This window comes from Pyrus communis, chromosome 9, assembly GCF_041283825.1.
Source record: "Pyrus communis isolate YQ-2024b chromosome 9, ASM4128382v1, whole genome shotgun sequence".
In the NCBI taxonomy this organism is placed as follows: Eukaryota; Viridiplantae; Streptophyta; class Magnoliopsida; order Rosales; family Rosaceae; genus Pyrus; species Pyrus communis.
In genome coordinates, this window is record NC_142573.1 from 23,247,745 (window position 1) to 23,264,363 (window position 16,619).

A 16,619-nucleotide genomic window follows, 5' to 3' on the forward strand; every position below is an offset into this window, starting at 1 on the left:
CTCACGTTATTATGCAAGAGCTCAACACATTTCTACCACTGTGGTAAAGCGTATTGGTCTTGTCTTTTTTGGGAAGGAGGATATGCCAGCTGGTTTCCCATTTGCCTTCCTCATAGCCTCCCTAACGAGGAGCTTTATATAGGGCTAGAAAAATAGTGGATATAGCTCAATTTAGAGCTTTGAGAAATCTTTGGAGCTCTAAAAAAAATATCTCCCAATGAAGGACTATACATTTTTCAGGCTCTATATGGGGCCATAAATTTTATTTATATAGTAATTTGATTATGGTAAATTTAGTTTTGTCTTAACTTTTCTTAACTCGATTTTTGAGCGTGTTATCTTAAATTTTAATTTATAAACATTTTAACCTAAAAAAATTCAAATTCTAACAAAGTTAGACTTCATAACTTATGCACTGTTGTAGGCTCTCTTATCTCAATCTCATTTGTTAGTTTGTTTCTATGAAATCAGACAAAATAAGATTTCATTTCATAACAACCATTGGATTTGATTATCTTATCTCAATCTCATATGTTGGTTTATTTCTCTGATTGACACATTCTCCAAAATCAAACAAGATTATCATTTCATAACAACTATTGGATTGAATTATCTTATCACAATTTAGTTATATTATTTGTTTATATATTCGGTTTAGGTCTCTAAACTACCAATGTTAAATTTCATCACTTTTTAATGAACTTTTCAATCTAGAAAATTAAATACAAAGCACTACGTTTTTTTTCCTAATAAATCTCACAAAAAATAGTCCTTGTTTGTATATGTTTTCTTAATCAAACAAACTGTGAAAATAAACCCTTAAAATCCTAAACAGTTGAAAAATAAACCCTTAAAATCACGTTTTGGAATTAAAAATAGGGTCACCCATTTCTAAACTAAAAACAAACAAAAAACCAAGATTAAACCCTCAATTTGGTGTGGGTCCCCTAATTTTTGGGTGGGTCTCGCGGTGAGGAAGGGATCCAGGAAGGAGGAGAAGGAGGGAAAACAAATCCCATAAATCATCCTAGTGCAGAGGGTGGGTCGCGCGCTGGGGAAGGGGTCCAGGCACGGAGGGTCGCTGGGCAGGGGGGAGGGAGATATGGCATCTGGGTTTTTCCCGGTCGCTGGGCGGGGGGGAGAGATATGGCATCTGGGTTTTCCCCGGTCGCTGGGCGGGGGGGGGGGGGAGAGAGATATGGCATCTGGGTTTTCCCCCGGGGGGGGGGGGGATATGGGATCTGGGTTTCGCGGGAGGGTCGCTGGGTAGGGGGCGGGGATGAAACGGAGCTGGGTTGGGGTGGGGGGGGAACGGGAGGGATAGTTTCAATTTTTGTTTTCCCCTCCCTCCTTCCCTCTTCCTCTTGTTGTTGTTGTTGTTGTTGTTGTTGCAGATGTGGGTCACTTCTTCTTCTTATTCTTCTTGTTGTCCATCTTCCTCTTCTTCTTCTTCTTCTTGCTGATGTGGGTCTCTTCTTCTTCTTATTCTTCTTGTTGTTGCAGATATGGGTCAATTGGGAGGGGGGAGGGATAGTTTCAATTTCTTTTTTTCTTTCTTCCTCCCTCTTCTTCTTGTTCTTCTTGCAGACTGTGGGTCGCTGTGTGTTTCAAACTTTTTTTTTTTTTTTTTTTTTTAGGTGAGAAAATTTAGGTTTTGGGTGGGATGGGATGGGTTTTTGGATGGGAGGGGAGGTGTAGAGAGTGGAGGAGAGGGAGGTGGTTAGGATGCTTGGGAGGGAGAAGAAGGGTTGCAGGGATGAGGTGGGTTTCTACTTTTTCAAGTTTTTTTTTTTTTTTTAATTCATGTTTTTCAAAAACAAAAAAATAAAAAATTATTTTTTTTGTCACGTGGCAGACATTTGGCAGCCACGTCAGCATTTAACGAATCAACGGATGGAAAATGTAACGGAGCTATTATTTTGAAATAAAATAGTACTTAAGGTATGAAAGTGAAATGTTTTGAATATGTTGTAGGGAATTGAAATAGACTCCAAACCTGAGGTATGAAATGTAATTTACCCTAAACAAAATGTTAGAATGATAATACAAACTATGACTTAGAACCCCAAATATAAGTTTCAATAAAAATTGATTATAGAAGTCATGAAATGATGGATATGAGGTTGTCATATTTGATGAAGCATTGATAGAACATTCACGATGGATCCATTGTGCTTGACAAGATCTCCTTCTTTAATAGTGGTAGTTTATTGATTATGTTACTCTGCAAGTGTACATATATTCATTACGTAGTAATAAAACATAATCATGATAAAAAGTATATAGTGTACCATATAGAAGGAGTATTACCAAAAACTATAGTATTAGGTGGTGACACTTGAGAGGTATGTGATGCGAAAATTAACTTAACACACAAATTAACCCTCTTTTGACAATTGTAGCATATAAATAAGTAGGGATCGTTCTTAAACCGGGGATTAGGAGGGATTGCTAAACACTTTAAATTGACTCAAATAAATAAAACTAACCTTTAAAACACTTAACTCAACTTAAAAAGACTCAAAACAAGTTCACAAGACTCAAAATAAGCTAAAAACACTCAAAACTGCCTAAAAACACAAACTGGGCAGTTTTGACTCTAAACACAAACTTGGACGAAAATTGGTTCTAACTTGACTCAAAACTCTTAAAAACACAACCTAAAACATATTTGAACTTATTAGACACTCTAAATTAAATTGGGTTTTGGTTTTGGACGAAAATCAAACAAACAAAACAATAAATTAAACTAGGCAGATTTGGACGAATTTGATGGAATTAAGTGGATGGTGAGATAGCTAGGAGGTTTTTCTCCATACATGGCATACTTGCATACAAAAGAATCTCCAATTGCTTATTCAATGAATTATGAACCTCAACACCCCAAGTTAATTAGGTCCGCTTAAATTAACTCTTAGGTTTCCCTTAGGTCATTGAATTGAATGGAATTAGCGCATTGCAATCAAATTATTCCTTAAAAGTTCTCTATATGAAAGCGCACAATAGAAAAACAATCAAAGATCATTAAGTTCTATGGAAATCATAGGTGTTGACCAGGCATTCGTAACTATGAAAGCGCATGATACTTATGCCAAGAATTTACTTAACATAATTGTGACCAACAATCTTAACTACTCATGAATATAAGTTCCCAACGATTAGGTGAAGTTTCCTTATACCCTAGCATCAGATTTATGCATGCAAATTAAGTGTGCACTCTCAATTCATATACATAAACAAGTTTTAATTAAAACAGATAAGTAAATTGAATTCACCATTCATGAAATCACAACTGAAAGTAATCAAATCATCATGCAAATATAGCCATGGTTTCGAAATTCCCCCTAGCCAAAAAGGGGATTAGTTTCTCATACTCGCAAAACAAAGATTATTGAATTTAAACATTGAAATCATAAGAAAGATTACACCTAAACGTTCAGCAATTCCAAGATGAATTTGATGCACGGCTAGGGCTTTTCTTCCTCCTCCTTGTTGCGGCACAAGGTGTGTGTGGTGGATTTGGGGGTTTTGAATGGTGTGTTCTTGTTTAGAGGGATGGAGGATGGCTGATTATGGTGGTAGGGGTGCGGCAGGTGTGTATGGAGGTGTATGGAGTTGTATGGAGGTTGAAGAATGGAGCATAGGGGTTGCGGCAATAGGGTTTCTGAATAGCATAAAAGGTGGTGCGAATTTGTGGCTGATTTGATGTTTATATAGTCCTAGGGTTAACTAGATTAGGGTTACACTTAACAGATTTAGTGGATTAGGGCCCTAGGGTTCGGCTATAGGTGATCAAATCCACTTAGGAGGGGGTTTGGCCCACTTAGTTTCATACAAGGCTTGTGTAACCCAAATCCAAAAGGAATTAGGCCCTAGAAATCAGAATCCACAAGGGATGCCTAGAAAGGTGCGGCACACATGGGGGAAAGGGTGGAATAGCTTGCAAGGCAAGGCAAGGCCTTCTAGAAAGGATTAGGTGCCACATTTGTAGGGTTTCTAGAAAGAATGAGCTTTGTGGCTGATTTGGGCCTTCTAAAAGAGGATGCTTCTAGAAATAGGTTCTAGAAATATCTATTTAGGTCCCCTTGCAACTAGGATTAAGACATGATAAGGTTAGGATATGATAAGATGAGATAAGGTTTGGATAGTGTTTTAGATAATGTTGGATAAGGTTTTAGATAGGGTTTTGGATAGGGTTTCCTCTTTTGAGCTACTTCCTTATCCACTTTGTCTTGAGCTTAGTTCCTTCCTCTTCTCATCACATTTCTAGCCTCGTGAAGTCCAAATTCGTCCATCCATGTTGGCCCATATGCAAGCTATCCACATAATGTCCAAAATTGCTCCAAAATGCATCAAAATGTACTTCCTTGGTACTTTAACCCTTAGGACCTACAAACACACCAAATTGAGTTGAAATACGACATTAACTAAGAAATACTAGCACAAATGCACAAGAATAAGCTAGCTAAGTCACCTAAAAATGCTCCTATCAGTATGTCTAATTTTTGCCACTTTCTTCAATTTTTCCAAAGCACTCTTCAATCTCTTATTGGTTACCACTTTAACTCTCACTGTTGGAAGATCCAATATAGGTCATCTTGAACTCCAGAAGTATAGAGGCTATTTTTCTTGTTAAGCTTATTTGAGACTTTCTTTGCTTTCATGCCTTTTTCAACAAACTTCATTGCTTTTGATAATTTTTCATCAACAACGTGACCAGCCCAATCACTCATTAACGCTAAGCTAAAAAGAATTTTCCCTTATGCATCAATTGAGTAAGACGTAATGAATGAGCAGATTTCAGATTTCTGGTGACAAATCATCTGTCACTACTTAACACTACCCCTTCCTTGACCGTTTTGATCCATCTCTTTAATACATATTGAGTTGATATGTAATATTTTGAATCAAACAACCCTCAAAGCATAATGACACAATATACCCTTAACTTCAAACATTTTTCATGAGCATGAAACCATGGAAGTATGAGAGATACACTTAATTGTGTTCACTTTTTTATGACCTTCTTTAGTTGCTTCATATACAGTAATCCTCGGACCGCCCTGAGGGAGTGCAGAAGGTGCAACCATAATTTTCGTTTTCATGGAAAAACTGGCACGGTGGGTGAAATTTTTTTCCTAAAGAATAAAAAGACATACTTGAATCTTTGGTGTGATCAGTCCATACAAAGAGCATTGACGATAGCAAACAACAAAAAGACTATTTTAACAATTGACCTACAACAAATAATGTGATGATTACTTCTTCAATGTATGCATTTGTAGGCGCACATCAAAGCGGGGAAGGCAAATGCTATCGTCATCAGGAAGAGTGCTTCTCTTCCATTCTTCATCCACAATATATCTATTAGTATACCCGAGTTCAACTTAACCATGTTTGCTTTATACCCAATGCAAAATTCAATCCATAATTTTTGTTCAGTTATTGTTATCGGTATATCTACAAAAAAGCAACATGAACTAACACATTAGTAAAAACACAGGCATTCACATTGGGTAGGACCGATTTATTAAACTATCAAGAAAAACACAACTCTACCATAACATGCTTATGTTACACAAGCAATCTCTAAGACCGGGTGATAGTATCTCTATTGAACTCAACCTAATGACATATAACTATAAGCAGCAACTTCATAGTTCATACCATAACAAACTAAAGAGTAGTGTAACACTGCAACATTTGCTATTTTAAACAAATGAAAAGACCGCACACAAAAACAGCTACCGCATTCAGTAACTCATGTTAAGTTGATTATAAGTTTCTGAACTTTATGTTTTTTGTGTTGTTTTCAGGGCAATCGAAATGTACTTATCTTGACATTATGGATCAGATCATGGCCTCTCTTCATTGTCATGAAGCAAGAAGACGGTACAGGTACAACGAAACAGCGATTCGAGAAAACTAATTGAAAGAAGAATAATAAAAATATGCCGCTTCCATCAAATATTCAAATCCAAAGTACATAACAGAATATCAAAGTACTAAGTTCCCAACCAACATAACTAAACATGAGTCATCTCATTGCCCTCGTCAAAGGCAAATATTGTTAACTCAAACTAAAGTTCATCAGGAGTAGCAAGAAATTAACACAAATTGCAACCAACTAACAAGCAATTATCAAAGCATTAGATTTAGAGCAAATAGAAAGCAATTAATTATAAAAATCAAAGCAATCAACTTAACAAAAAGTTAGTTAACAATTAACCCATATCACACATAACATACATTAAGGCAACCATTGAGAAAGAAGTAGAGAACCCACCTCATAACTGAGAAGAACGGAGAAGGGACAAGGGCGACTCGGTGACTCGGTGCAACCAGAAACTGAGAAGAACAGAGCAAAGAAAATAAATGGGCTATGGACCAATACCGAATTTAACCAGCCGAGCCCTGCCAAAATTAAGTAGGTCCGGATGGTTTGGTTATCATTTGAAAACCGACTTGAACCACATATTTATCTTGTTAGTTCGGTTCACAATTTTAAGAGTGAACCGGTATCAAGTCTATTGAAAGAATGGCCTATCTTATTAGCACTGGGCTCCACATAACATAATACATAAAATAATATTTGTGTCATGTTACTTTTTTTTTCAAGTCGGTAAAATATTGACCATGCTGTGGAGTACGTCATTAGTGTAGTTAGGATTTTTGAGTAATGAGGCCATAATATCAACCAAAAAAGTTTCACTGGACCATTTTGTTGAGCACCCAGTAAACACCTTACAATTCTTGTCAACATCTGCCAAAAATTTATGCCAACATATGTCTACAACTACTATTATTTGTAGAGGCTTGTCGATAGTGGATGTATGATATTGTGAGAGAAAAGGAAGACAAATATAATATATAAAAATAGAAGTAGTAGGAGGAAGAGATTGTAATTTAATTTTGCTTTAGCTATTTATAGGGATCAAATATAATATTCAACCAAACAAGCATGAACTTTTTAAGTTGTTGGGATCAAGGACAATCAATAATCTCATGCTAGTTCCGCCACTAAGTACATGTGACTGCTTCAGATTGCAAGTTGTTGAAGATGATAAAAATATTTAAAACTTATATCTAAATTTTATTTTTCTTTTATTTAAAGGTAAGTTTGGTTGGGTGAATATATTTAAAATTTTGAGAGTAAAAATAGCCCTTCAAATAGCCCCTCATAGGGCTGGGTTCGGTTCTCATCGGTTCGGTTTTTTCTCAAAACCGAAACCGAACCAAAATTTCGGTTCGGTTCGGTTCGGTTCAATTTTATTTCGGTTTTTTTCGGTTCGGTTTTTCTCGGTTCGGTTTCGTTTTTTATTTTTTTATTTTATTTTTTATTTCTCCCTCCAAAATTATTAAAAAAAAAAATGGAAATATGAAAGTTCACATTCAAAGCCACTTCTTCAAAGTCATCCACATGAAAACCTACAAGTATGAAATCAATTTTACACATCTACATTTGACATAAAAGGAAAGATATGCCATTTGAGAAGTGGTTACTACTATCATAACCTTAGAGACCATATTCAACAACAAAACCACAATGAGAATCCAAAGTTTAAGTCTTCTAAGTTCCAACTAGAATCATCAATCAAGTCTTCCAATTTCCAAAGTCCAAACTTCAATAAACATCAAAGTTTAAGTCTTCAAAAAGTCCAAATTTAAAATAAACATCACACAAGTCAAATAAACCTTCAACGTTTCATCATTTCATGTCTTGGGACAAATAAAATCTTCCAAGTCCTCAAGCTCAATGCTTAGGCGGCCTAGGCGGCAACATAGCACCTTTGTTTGAGTTTCCACTTGCCATTTCTACATACAAATAAAAAATGAAACATGTCAACATGATGTAAAGCAAGCATGTAATTAAAATAGTCTAAGTTCTAACAAAACCAAATGGAATAAGTAAAATTACCTTTCTCAACTTCTTCACAAAATTCAATCTCCTCAATGGTTGGCTCATGATGTAATGCTACATGAATTGACCTAAGCCAATTTTGTGTACAAATCAAAGCTTCCACCATTTTTGGACTCAAAGAACTACGATATGGATCAATTATTCGTCCACTTGTGCTAAAGGAGGATTCCGAAGCAATGGTTGATACGGGAATAGCTAAAATCTCTTTTGCAACTTGTGCCAAAATAGGATACTTAGAAAGCCCATTCACCCTCCACCAATTCAAGATATCAAAGTTTGCCTCTTCTTCCCCTTCAAATGGATCCGAAAGATACCTATCCAAATCATTGTGCACAATACGGGCTCTCTTTGCTTTTCTCATTTCACTTTTCTCTTTCAACTTTCTTTCAATCTCTGTCATGCTTGATAAAGGATCTCCACTTGTAGTTGTCGATTGAGAACTACCAACACTACTTGTGCTTTGTTGTGTATCAAAAGACAACTCTTCATGAATCTTGTAAAGATCAAACAACAAAATTTTCACCGCATTGGTTGCAATTTCAACTTTTTCCTTATCCTCGCCATATAGTATCTCATAATAATCAACCACCTTCTCCAATTTATGACGAGGATCAAGCACAAGTGCAATAAAAACATATTGATTCATATCATCAATTGAACCCCAATATTTGTCATATTTTTCTTGCATCAACATGGAGATCATAGACAAGAATTCATTATCTTTGTTTTCAAGGAGGAGACTTTTGATCTTAAACAAATCACCAAAAGTAGTATGAATTGTTGGAGTATTAGAACAACACACTTTTAAAGTGACTTCGTAGAAAGGTCTAAAAAAGGATGCAAATATTCCCGCCTCACTCCAATCATGAGTCGAAGGTGGCCCCTCCCTTATATTATCATGATTTTCTTTAGTAAAGTAAGGAAGGTAATGACCATCATCTACTTTCAACCTATCAAAAGTCATCTTGAACTTCAAAGCCGATTCTAACATTAAAAATGTGGAATTCCACCTAGTAGGCACATCTAAAATCACCAAGCCCTTTGCTTTCTATTCTCACCTTCTCAACACACCTTTTAAAGCTCTCCAACCTTTGAGGGGAAGATCTTACATACCTAACCGCATTACGAATGCTTTGTATGGCGGTATTCAACATCTTTATCCCATCATTCACCACCAAATTAAGGATATGAGCAACACACCTCATGTGCAAATACTTTCCATCATGCAAAAGTGCATTAGGAATCCCCCACCCACTTATTCGGTGCACCAAATCCCTTAAGCCGGAATCATTTGCCGAAGCATTGTCAACCGTAATAGTTAATACCTTCTCTATGCCCCACTCCACCAAACACTCCTCCAAAAGTTGAGCAATGGATTCTCCTTTATGATTTGGAATGACACAAAAGTTCAAAATCTTTTTATGCAACATCCAATCATCATCAATAGAATGAGCGGTGAGAACCATGTAATTTATTTGTTGAATAGAAGTCCATGTATCCGTTGTTAGACACACCCTAAATGTTTTCAATTAACTTTTCAATTTCTCCTTTTCGGAGTAAAACAAGCCAAGTACATCTTTAGCTATTGTCTTACAACTAGGTACTCTCCACAAAGGACATGCATACATGCAAAAATGACGAAAACCATCTCCCTCGACGAAAGAAAAAGGTAACTTGTCTATAATTATCATCTCAACACAAGCCTTAGTAACTTCCACTTGAGAAAAACCAATAGCTTCCAACTTATCTTTTGTGCCGGCAAAGGTTAAGATATTTTGCCTATTTGCGGCAAATATTTCCTTATTAGGACCATAGCTCCTACATCTAGCTAAGTGATTTCTTATGCTAGTTGTACCATTTTTATCCGTGTCGGCCATATACGATTTGTTGTAATACTTGCACACCCCTTTAACTCTACCTCCCTCAATTATCCTATCAAAATGCTCCCAAATTGTAGATCTTGAATGACTTTTTAGTGAATCCAAGAGAGTGTCTTCTTTACTTACTTGATCACTTGAGCCACCTTGTTTTGGAGTTGCATCGAATACATTTGTGGATCCACCATGAGTAAGAGGAGCTTGTTGAGTTGCCACCATGGGGGCTTGAGGTGGAGTTGATTCACCAACAATGTCCTTCAAAAATAAGAGTAAGAATCATTACAATTAATTATTAAATAAATTGAGACATAAGAACCATAGAGAAAGTATAGAGAATTAGAGATGATAACTTACTTGCGATGGAGTAGAAGTAGGTGAGTTTATTTTTTCACGGGAGCTATTTGATGATCTCATTGAGTTTGAGCTTGAGCTCGAGGCCTTTGATGCACTTGACTTCATCTAATTAAGATACAAAACATATAATAAGCAAAGGTACAATGCACATGCAAAAGCAAAGATACAAAACATATGAAGTTCTTGTCTTTGAAGGAGAGGAAAGCATTATTTCTGATTATGGGTGTTTTTTCCTTGTATGAAACTAATGGAAGCAGCTTGCTTTATTATTATTTCTCATGAAAAATTTCTGCATAACTGAAGCCTAGTGTAAATTGCATGAAATCATTGGGAACAATGGTAAATAAACAATATCTATCAACTTTATTAACAATTCTAATCAGCCTACAGAGGTTCCTACAAAGGTTCCTAATCAGCCTACAGAGGTTACAAAATTAAAGTACATAGAGTGGCAGAGTGCTATGGGAGTAAAGCCAAGGTACATAGAGTGGCAGAGGTTACAAAATTTATGTATGTGAAAATTCACTTATGCATCAACAAAAATATAAGAAGCTAAGAAACAGGAAAAGGGAAATATAATAAGTAAAAGTAATGTCTATGGTTAAAAGTTTTGATGAACATAGAAGTTTGTCAATGTTTTGTGACATGAGGTTCTCACCTAAAAACGCTTAAACTGAACAATATAGATGTGAATGCATATGTTTATAAAATGGAAGCCTATTGGAAGGCTGGAGAACCTAGGAGCTCCATATAAAATGAAAGCCTATTAGAAGCTTTTTACGGGCCTATCAGATCATACATAAGATTTTTTTTTTACTCTTGCAGGTTTTGGTTCAATATGGAGGTGCATATTCAGCCCATAACATGCCCCATCACAAATATCGTCATTTGGGAGCCTAAGATTGAAGAAAATGCTAAAAAGTTCTCAAGGTATCTCTCAGATTATGAAGAGTTGCAGATTCTTGGCGAAGGGTCCAATGGGGTTGTAGCGCGCTGCAGGAACTTATTAGACAACAAAGTCTATGCGGCAAAGAAAATTACTCTAGGGGTTCATTCTTTGGACTTTGAGACCATCCAACGGTAAAAAAATAAGAATTTGAAATTTACCGTGAAATTATATTTGTATTTTTAGGCTATTGTATTCTTCTCGTTTAACTAAAAAGGCATTCTATGTACATATGCAGCGAGGTTGACATTGTATCGGGATTAAAACACCAAAATGTGGTGCAATACTACACCTCTTGGACTGATATGACTTTTGCTGGTGAGAAAAGTTAACTTGAGCTGGAAGAAGGCCGAAATATGGATGATGATGGAAGTAACAGTTCCCTTGAAGAAGGACCTGGGAATACGAACAAAGACAAAGAGAAGCAGCAACTTCCATGCTTGTACATTGTACAAGAATGTTGTGAAAGGTACCAGATTGAGACTACCTAAACATATGTGTTCTGTATTTTTTTTCTTATGTTAACTTTGTTTGGTTAATCCTCTTTTGCAGAACTTTGAGTGAAGAGCTATTGAAGAGGGGAGGTAACATGACATGGGATGAGGCATCGACTGTTTTCACAGACATAACAAAAAGGTGCTTCAATTGTGCTCAACCATGACTTGAACTTTTTTCAAAAATGGCAAACTTTGGTTTTCACTTTCAGTTCCAGCAGCACATGCTTTTTATTTTATTTTCCGGTTGTAAGAATATGCTATTGGGAACAATGGTAAATAAACAATATCTATCAACTTTATTAACAATTCTAATTAGCCTATAGAGGTTCCTACAGAGGTTCCTAATCAGCCTACAGAGGTTACAAAATTAAAGTACATAGAGTGGTAGAGTGCTATGGGAGTAAAGCTAAGGTACATAGAGTGGCAGAGGTTACAAAATTTATGTATGTGAAAATTCACTTATGCATCAACAAAAATATAAGAAGCTAAGAAACAAGAAAAGGGAAATATAATAAGTAAAAGTAATGTCTATGGTTAAAAGTTGTGATGAACATAGAAGTTTGTCAATGTTTTGTGACATGAGGTTCTCACCTAAAAACGCTTAAACTGAACAATATAGATGTGAATGCTTCCACATCTGTGATAGTGGAAGGATCCAAGTTTATAGTGGAAAAGTCTTTTCAATTTCAGCTATCTTTGATCTTAAATCAGACAAAGAAAGCCTACTAAATTATATCTTTTACCAGAACCATTATTGTCCGACAGTTACCAACATCAACATTATTGTCCGACAGTTACCTTCTTTTACACTTCAGTTTTAAACTTTTAATCATGCTTGGAAAAGAAACCACTTCTTTTCCAATTTCATTTGCCTAAACCTTCTTTTACAGATTCTTCCATACCTTATATACCAACAACTGTATAGCTTTATTAGGTTTAGGTTCTGTGAATTCTTCTGTTGTCAATGTCAGGTGTCTTGGTTATAGTTGCGTATTATTCGTTTCAAACAACAAATCACAATTCAACTATCATAATCATACTGTTTCTAGTTAAGTAGATCACTTAAATCGCTAATTAATTTAACTTAAGCCAATGTAATTTTGGGAGGTGGGGATTTAAAAATTTACAGATCAGAAGAACCAATGTTTATAACCAATTACAAATGTCTGAGACTCTTAATAAGGTTACACAATGTCTGAAATCTGAATAATGTTTATAAACCAAAATTAAAACAATGGTTATAGCAATATAGCATACCCAACCCAAGAGAAATGTCTACAGATTATAACCAATGAAATCGAAAGAAAAAAAATCTACATAACGCATTCGCATCACAGTTCACAGCAGAGCAGGGTGACTGGGTCTGGGTGAGAGACTAACCTTGCAAAGGAGGGAATTTATGGGTCAAGACTGGAGACTAGAAACGGCGAGAGGAAGTCGTGGGTCGCGCGCGGGTTACTGATCACAGGTCACGCCATCACGGGGGTGAGAGACTGAGAGAGAGTAAGACGGCGTCGCATCGGTGAGATGTGTGAGGTAGGTCTCAGGGAAGGAGGAAGAAGACGAAGCGAAAGAGCGGCGGAGCTGGGAAGGAGATGGTCCAGAGTGAGAGTGCAGAGGAGGATAAGGGAAAGGGAAGGCCGGAAGCGGAAGAACGGCGGATCTGTTTAGTGTTTAGGGGTTTTTTCACACTTTCACTTCACTTTCAGACTGAAGACGAGATTCGAGGAGTCGAGAGTGAGTGCGACTGTGCGAGACGACGCCGTTCAAGTCTTGAAGATAAAAAAAAATTATTAATTTATAATTAAATATAAAACGACGTCGTTTTACATTACTTCGGTTCTGTTCGGTCCGGTCCGGTTTCAGAACCTCAGAAACCGAACCGAACTGAACCAGATTCGGTTCGGTCTGGTTTTACACTTTCGGTTCGTTTTTTTTTTCGGTTCGGTTTTTTCGACCTCGGTTCGGTTTTCGGTACGGTTTTTTTCAGTTTTCGGTTTTTCGAACCCACCCCTAGCCCCTCATATAGCCCTTAAGCTTGTGCTTGGGGCAATCCAAAGCATATTCCCTTGTACCTATGAAATGAGGTGACCCTCCAACTTTAACCAATCTCTCTCACTACATCAAATCACAGTTTTGGCTGACTCCCATCTCCCATAGACTTTCCGCTCATCACAACCGTTGAAAAATCCCAATTTTTTGCTTAATCAGCATACAGTAAAAGCCTCAGATTGACTATACTAACCGTAGGATTAGAAAAAGTAATCTCATCCAACGGTCCCTGTTGTATCTTGTAAAATTACCGACCAGAACACTCGTAGAAAAGACTGGAAGAGGAAGGGCCTGTTTGGGATTGAGGTGATTAAAAAAAAAGCTACTATGAAAAAAAGCTATGAAAATTTTTGGTGTTTGGTAAACTTTGAAAAACAGCTTTGTTTCAAAGTTGAGGGTGAAAAAAAGCCCAAAACCAGGAGATGACAAGAAGCTGCAATTTGCAGCTTCCAAAAGCAGCTTATTTTCACCCACACACGGGTGAACAGTGTACATGTTTAATGAAATATGAATAACCCAAAACTGCCCTCCCTTTCCCTTCACCTACGCTCTAACCTTTCCAGAGCTCTCTCGTACGCTCTTCACCTCAGAGCTCTCTCGCATAACCCGAACCTCTAGAGCGATCTCTCTCGTTCTCTCGTTCTCTCGTTCTCTTGTTCCAAAAACTAGCGAACTCGTTCTCTCGTTCTCCAGGTTTCTCCAGGTAAGCTTCTCATTTATTTGTTTGGATTTTTCAAATTAGGGATGGGGAGATTAGGGAAAGAGGGGTGGGAAGAGCAAAGGGATGAGGGTATGGGTGTCGGGAAAAACAATTGGGGATGGAGGGTGGGGAAAAATTAATTGGGGAAGGTGATATGGTTTGTGGAAAAAATTAATTGGGGAAAAAATTAGGGTTTGTGGAGGAAACAAAAAAAAATTGAGAGAGAAGTTTGATTACTTGTGATATTTGATTATTTGTGATATTTGATTCTTTGGCGGAGATTGTAAGACATGTGTTAATTATTTGTGATATTTGATTTGTTTCTGTCCATTGTTCCATGATTGCTTGGTTTCTGGTTTTTCTCAGTGTGTTCTCATGCTGTCTGCATTATCTTTTTTGTGGTACGGTCTAAATTCTGAGTAGAGTTTCCTACTTTCAGTAGTTTGTGCACTCCTGAAGGCCGTCTTTTGGTGCAATCAGATTTTAATAAACAAAGTGAACAACATAATGCTAATTGAAAAAAAAAACATGAAAACAAGAAAGAAAGGAACGGATTTAATCTAACCTGGTAACGTTTCAGGTAATGCTATTACTGTTAAAAGTATGGTCATACTGTTAAAAGTATGATCACAAGGCTTCACACATTCTGACTTGTTAGGTAATGCATTGTTAGCTCATTAATTAACAATTTAATCTTTTGGGGTTCATTGGTTGTCTATTATTGACCAAAATGGATGCCATTGGAGGAAGTTTAGTAGTAAGAGGATGCAGAGCAATAAGTGTTTTTTGTTTTGAGAGACAAACTAGCTGATACGATGATGGGTATCACGTGTTGGCATTGCTTGTACAAAGATTGAACTTAATTTTAGGTACATTTAGAGCTGCAATATTATACCCCCATGATGTTTGGGTTTATTATCCCTGTTTCAAGATGTTTTTAGTTCTACATATTGGGAGTCGATGATGAAATTTTGGTTTAAACATGGTATTGGATGACAAAAGTGCACCGAGAGATAGGAAGCAATCTGGGTAAGGAGAAGGTAGATTCTGATGATTTATCTTTGTCAATTTAGTCTCTGAACACATATAATCGGACCTTAGTGATGGGTCCAGCCAATTATTAATCATGGCACCTTATACTCATGGACTCTTTTTTTTTTTTTTTTTTTTTTTTTGGAGTTGTAGTTTGGTTGCATGAATGATTTAACAACTTTTTGAGCTATTGAAGATTCATGTGGTTCATGTTGATGTTACAGTTAGGTTTGGCCACATATTTTAGAATATATAAATATATGAGTTTGATTCAATAAGAAGGAAGAAATACCAAGGATGAAGAGCAACATTAAGTTGTCATGAGTTTGAAAGAATTAGTAGAATTACTTCGATAAGGCATGGCATCCACCACGTGGGATAAGGCTTGGTTGTTGTATATGATAAACAAATAATTTTCAAAACGAGAAACAGGTATTGGTGCAGTAATACCTCTGGCTCCAGCATGAATCTAATAGCACTGTACATCGTAAAATAGTGCAATTAGATATCCAACAAAAAAATTACAATGGTGAACGATAAAGCATCCATTCTCCCAGAAATAAATGATTTTAGAACGACCACACTGACTGAAAAGAACATTACCCCAGCTCTCAATCCTGTAGCCGTAGTCCCAGCACCACCATGATGAACCTGCATATTTACAATAGTACAGCTTTTAAAAACATGCAGTAAAAATCAATATCCACAACTGTGAACCAAAACTGTGATGTAATCTTTTGTATGTATATGTATGTATATGTATATGTATGTATATGTATGTATATGTATGTATGATTTCGCCAATCTGGGAGTGTGGGATGTTAAATAGGCCGCAGTTCGAATGTCAAACTGCATTATTATGCTCACATTCCTTCATTGTTGTTCTTGTTGTTTCTTTTACTCATTGTATTTTTAAAGTTCTTTCGGAGGGATAAGTTAAAGGATTCAAGTTAATGCTCTCGTCGATGAGGTTTAAGAGTAATGCTTTATTTTCTGTAGGTTCAATGTGGTTTAGGTCGAACTGGGTATCTCTGGGCGCATGAGGCTTGTGATGTATATGTATGTATATGTATGTATATGTATTACAAACTGTAATCTCTTGTATTACAAACTGTGAACCCAAACTGTGATAATTTGGGATGAGATGATGTTGCTAGTTCAAGAAGGGTACGACTTGATTTATAGGTTTAATTTGGAGGATTATTTTCCCTTGAGGTTTTTGGACTTGTATGTATATGTA